The sequence below is a fragment of the Scyliorhinus canicula genome, chromosome 1 (genome assembly GCF_902713615.1).
Source record: "Scyliorhinus canicula chromosome 1, sScyCan1.1, whole genome shotgun sequence".
Classification (NCBI taxonomy): domain Eukaryota; kingdom Metazoa; phylum Chordata; class Chondrichthyes; order Carcharhiniformes; family Scyliorhinidae; genus Scyliorhinus; species Scyliorhinus canicula.
In genome coordinates this window covers 266,748,607-266,754,997 of record NC_052146.1, presented here as the reverse complement: position 1 = coordinate 266,754,997, position 6,391 = coordinate 266,748,607, and positions in this window count along the sequence as shown.

Sequence of the window (6,391 nt, the reverse complement as noted above, 5' to 3'; positions counted from 1 at the left end):
AAACCGTGTTTACTCAACCAATCTGAACGAAAAGTCAGAATGAGCTGTGCAATGTCTGAACCTGAAGATGTCTGTTAAAAGATTTAATCCAGTGTCAAATCTGGTAGAAAAAGTGAAGTAAAGAGAGAGATTGGATGAAGAAAAAAAGATAAAAGAGACAGAAAAGTAAATACGTATTCTTGTAAATCTCCAACAATAATTAATATCTGAAGTAATGAGATTCCACAGTTGTTAAAGTTAATTTTCAGTGCCAGATAGGTTATTGGGCAGTAATTGAAGCTACTTACACAGGAATGGACAAACCCCAACTTTTTCTGGTCAGTTTAGTGTGTTTATCTAATCACTTATTGTCACAAGTAGGCTTCAATGAAGTTACTGTCAAAAGCCCCTAGTCGCCACATTCCGGTGCCTGTTCGGGAGGCCGGTACGGGAATTGAACCCGCGCAGCTGCCTTGTTCTTTTTTTTTTAATTTAGAGTACCCAATCAATTTTTTCCAATTAAGGGGCAATTTAGCATAGCCAATCCACCTACTCTGCACATCTTTGGGTTGTGGGGGTGAAACCCATGTAAACATGGGGAGAATGTGCAAACTCCACACGGACAGTGACCCAGAGCCGGGATCGAACCTGGGACCTCGGCGCCGTGAGGCAACAGGGCTAACCCACTGCGCCACCGTGCTGCCCTCAGCTGCCTTGTTCTGTATTACAAGACAGCTGTTTTGCCCAGTGTGCTAAACTAGCCCACTGTGCTAAAACATTTGATAAGTACAGCAACCTCACACCATGCGATGTTAGAATTACATTCAGATATCATTTTAGTTGGCATTATGGAAGTCCTCAGGGTGATTACAGCAAACACCAATCTCAGTAATACCAACTGGCCCCAAAACTCACCTAGATTGGCAAACAGAAAGATATTTCCATTCCCGACAAAATACAACTGGACATTTAGAAATCTAGTGACAATACGTAATATAAATCCACTAGAAACAGAAACATACAGAAAATCCACCCTTCCCCCAATATACTGATTGGTAATTGTCATTTGGAAAGAGTGTTTGGGGACTTAGACAATGAGAATAGAGGAGATGAAAGGGTTGCATCTCCTGAACCTGCAGAAAATAGGACTCCAGGGAAGGGATGGGGGTATTAGGGCTGTCTGAAGTGTGGACTAGGGTGTCAAGGAGGGAGCAATCCCTTTGGAATACTGACAGCGGAAGATGTGTTTTGTAGTGGCCACTCTGGAAATGGCGGACCATGTGCCATTAAATACAAAGGCTGTTGGGGTGGAAGACGCGGAAATGAAGAATCATGTCAGGGTTCTGGGAGGGTGGGGAATGGGTGAGGGCAGGTACATTAAATGGTTTGGATAAGGTGGAGAGCCCTGGGTATGGAGAGGAGACGGAGACAGAGAAACTGGGTGAATGGGGTGGATTCCTTTGAGGAAGTAGGGTGTGAGCAAGCCTAGTCGAAGTAGCTGTGGGTATCCATGGGCTTGTAGTGAAAATTAGCTGATAGCCTATCCCCAGATTGGAGACAGAGAATTCAAGGAAAGGAAGAGAAGAGTCAGAGACGGAGCAGATGAAGGCAGAGGAAGGGTGAAAATTTGAAACAAAGGGGCCCGTTCACCGCAGGTACAAACCCGGTTATGGCCGCTAAATGTTGTAACAGGCATAACTCGATCCGTGGCGGCGAGATTTCGGTTTGAGAGCTCTCTCCCCACCTCACCCCACCAGTGACATGATTTCCATGAATTTTAAACATTTTAATACAGTTGAATGGCGTTATGCTGTAGCTTGCGCCCACGCTGGATCCACCCCCACCCCCCCACCCCCCCCCCCCCCCCCCCCCCCACCCCAAATGATGTAACTCCGGCGCAAATTATTATTGGTTTTCTGAAGCGAAAATCAGTCGTGATGACTACACTGGGGGTGTAGAGATGACAGGAGGCCTCGGGAGTTGAGGGTCAAGGCTGGTCATTGCCACATGGCATCCTAGCAGTGCCAGGGGAACTTCCAGAGGGCACTGAAGCTGGTACTGCCAGGGGGCACTGAAGTGTTCACTGCCAATTGGGCTCTGGCAGGTGGTTAACCCTCCTCCATTGTGGGCGGGTTCCCCATATGTGGTGAGGGGAGAACCCCAATGACAGCACGGGGGAATGGAGGAGGGGAGGGGGTATAATGCCCCTCATAACTTCTGTGGTGGGGTGAGAGGAGGTGAAAGGGGGTAGAGTGGCCCCCATCACTACAGGGTAGAGGTAAGAGGTTGCCTGAAGCTTGTGGAGGTGGTCTTCTGTGTCCGTGGAGTTTTTGGGGAACTTATTTCAAACAGAGTTCTTTAAAGATGTGGACTGAGTGCCAGAAAGTCTGGTCTGAAATCTTGGCTGTGTTTCAGAAACAAACTAATTTTTTGATTTTCAGTCAGGCCCTGACACTGTGCCATATTGCTAGTTGATGGTGACAGCAGGAGGCAGCTCCAGTTCTGTTCGAACCCTGGTATGCTTTGGGTGAATGGACCCTGGGGGTATTTTGCAGCGGTCCCTGCTGAAGGTGCAAGTGTGACAGGGCCACATGGCTCAATAGTCTGTTTCAGCGGCCGCTCCCAAAGCTGTCGCCTCTAGCATCTCAAAGGACTCGGCCAGCAGGTATCTGTGAACACCACAACCTCCAGGTTTCCCTCCATCCTGACTTTGACATAAATCGGCCGTTCCTTCTTCAGTACTGGGTCAACGTTCACACCTGGCAGCACCACATGACTGCAGCGATTCTAGAAGGCAAAATCACCACCATCTTCTCAAGGGGACGGGCACTAAATGTTGCCCTTCTTCATGTTATCCCTAACCCAAGACTGAGCATTCGGATTCAGACATGGATTTTTTTTTTTAATTTAGTGTATCCAATTCATTTTTCCAATTAAGGGGCAATTTTAGCGTGTTCAATCCACCTAGCCTGCACATCTTTGGGCTGTGGAGGCAAAATCCACGCAAACACGGGGAGAATGTGCAAACTTCACATGGGCAGTGACCCAGAGCCGGGATCAAACCTGGGACCTCGGCACCGTGAGGCAGCAGTGCTAACCACTGTGCCACCCTGGTGCCCAGGGTTCAGACATGGATAGTGGACACTAGCGATTAACGGACACATGGAAACCATGCCACAGCAAGGAGGGGAGGAGGAGGAAAAAGAGAGAGGAGAAAAATGTTCAAAAGAGAACAAGTACAAATACTAACCTTAACTATCCTTTTATGTCTTCATCCAACTCAGGGGCACAGAGGACAGCAGCTGCTGCATTTTAAATACCAATTTGGATGATATTAGATCACAACATCTCTACATTGGCCCTTGTTTAATGCAAATTGTGGGAGATGAGCTTCCACAAGAAAAGTGTCCCAACTAATTGAGTCACGAGGAGAAGAACTCCGGATTTGGCAAATGCAAACGAAGGAATTGTACACAAGGACATTTGTGTGCCCCCGCCCCCTCACCCTCCCCTACCCGACGCACTAAGTGGCTCTCGAACTCAGCTCAGAGCAGCAATCAAAGCCGAGACTTTCTTGCTCCGTGTGGCTCAGCCCAACACTCGGCTCTTGGCTTTGCAACTCAGTCACAGGGAGACTTGTGAGTTGCAATTTGTTATAAGTTCATAAGATACAGGAGCAGAATTAGGCCATTTGGCCCATCGAGTCTACTCCGCCATTCTATCATGGCTGATAGGTTCCTCATCCGCTACCTACAATGTTACAGACCAAGAGCTGGATTGCAAAATCAGCCAGAGCATCTCCTCCGTAGAACACATGACCTAGGAGCAGGAATCGGCAATTTAGCCTCCTGAGCCCAAATGGCAGGTCCCATCCTGGCCTCAACTCCACTGTCTTGCCCGTTCTCCGTAACCCTTCAACTCATTGCCAATTATAAAAATCTGTCTAACTCCTCCTTAAATTTATTCACTGTCCCTGCATCCACCGCACTCTGGGGTAGCGAATTTCACAGATTCACAACCCTTTCATAAGGGTGACATTTCTATTTACCAGCATTTTACCTCCAGCTCAGGAAAGTACTGATTTACGTTCAGCCACACTAGTCTGCATTAACTTACATTACTCACAGGAGCACTCTTACCAGCAACTGTGGTTTAGAGGCAATTAGCATGAACCCTCTTCATATGATGGGAAGCTTGGGAGTTTTTGGGAAAAACACATAAGTGCTTGACTGTCAGCCTCACGTTAGGTCTTTTAATTGCATACTTTTCAAAGTGTGTAATTAAATATCTATGCTGCGTTTTATCATTCTTAAACATGTAAAAGGAACTGACATTCCAAAGCAAAGGAGAGCAGTGATTAGAGCTGATGAATAGGTGGTGGGGGTAAATAGTGTGTGGAGCAGGATGCAGATAACTGGCTACCCGATACATGCATTCTTTTACAGCATGGCCAAGAAAACAGCAAAATAACCTCCTTTAGTCCCAGGAATCTAATTAGAATGACTACTGCTGCATTTAGATTAGAGTGCAGGCACTCGAGGCAGTCCCGATGGCAGCACGAGAACACACATGAGGCAGTTCATGTCTGAGGCAACACAGAGTACCACCTCAAGTTACTTTCCCCCAGCACTGTCAAGACCAAACAGATTGTTTACAGCACGTGCCACCATTTTTAGCACGGCTCTAGACAGGCTGAGCAGCCGTTCTGTGTAGGCCACCATGTAATAATAAAAAATCCCCTAGTCAGCACATTCCGGAGCCTGTTCGGGTACACGGAGGGATAATTCAGAATGTCCAAGTCAGCTAACAGCACGTCTTTCTGGACTTGTGGGAGGAAACCGGAGCACCCGGAGGAAACCCACACAGACACAAGGACAATGTGCAGACTCCGCACTGTCATGATATGCAAACATGCAACTAATGAACATATAGAATAGACACGACCAATGAGCAGTCTGGACACTCAGGCGTGGTATCTCACTATAACAGGGATGAAGCACTCACACCCGGCCTCTTTCCACAGACCAACGTCTACAGAGTGAGACAGGGTGTATCCTCAGCATCACACCCCAGCACGTGGCTTCGAGCAAGGCTGGTTCCGTTAGACTGAGTTACTACATTTAGATTAGCAGAGAGTCGAACTCATTGAGAACTGTGCTAATAGTTCAATAAAAAACACTGAACTCACTTCAAAGTCTGGACCATCTTTTACTCAAAATGGCATCAAGTGGCAGCTTGTGTTATTCCAAATTACAGAACACAACACGCACAGACAGTGACCCAAGCTGAGACTCGAACCTGGGACCCTGGCGCTGTGAAGCAACAGTGCCAACCACTGTGCTCCCGGGCCGCCTGGACTGTACGGCCGTTCCTCAGTATTTGGGGAAAGGTGCGCAAGCAGGAAATAAAAGTCAACATCAGGCCTTTTAAACAACTTTGCAATGTCAGCTGTGGCCCAATTAGTAGCCATCTTATTGCCGGGTCAAAACGCGATTTCAGGTCCCACTCCATGACTTGAGAGGACAGGCAGATGGGCAGAGGGGGCAGGGTTCCCTTGTTAGTAAGAAATGAAATTCATTCATTAGGAAGAAGCGATATACAGAAGCGTAGAATCTGTGTGGGAGAGTTGAGGATTTATAAAGGAAAAAAGACTCTGATGGGAGTTATGTACAGGCCCCCTAGCAGTAGTCAGGATGTGGGGAAGAACATAAATCAGGAGATAGAAAAGGCATGTAAAAAAGGCAATATTAAAATAATCATGGGGGACATCAATATGCAGGTGGATTGGGAAAAGCAGGTTGGTAGCGGACATCAAGAAAAGGAATTTGTGGAATGTCTACGAGATGTGTTTTTGGAGCAGCTTGTGGTGGAGTCCACTAGGGAACAGGCATTTCTGGATTTGGTGATGTGTAAATGAAATGAAATGAAAATCGCTTATTGTCACAAGAAGGCTTCAATGAAGTTACTGTGAAAAGCCCCTAGTCGCCACATTCCGGCGCCTGTTCGGGGAGGCTGGTACGGGAATTCAACCGTGCTGTTGGCCTGCCTTGATCTGCTTTAAAAGCCAGCGATTTAGCCCAGTGTGCTAAACCAGTAACAAGGCAGACTTGATTAGGGAATTTAAGGTGAAGGAACCCTTAGGGAGCAGTGACCACAATATGATAGAATTTACCCTGCAGTTAGAGAGGGAGAAGCTCGAGTCAGATAAGCTGGAATCAGACAACAGAAATTCATCCCAAGGAGGAGGAAACATGCTAAGGGGAGGACGAGGCCACCCCTGGCTGACAAGGTAAGTCAGGGACAGCATAAAACCAGAAGAAAAAGCATACAATGTGGTGAGGATTACTAGAAAGCCTGAGGATTGGGAATCCTTTCAAAGCGAGCAGAGGAAAACTAAAAAACAATAAGGGAG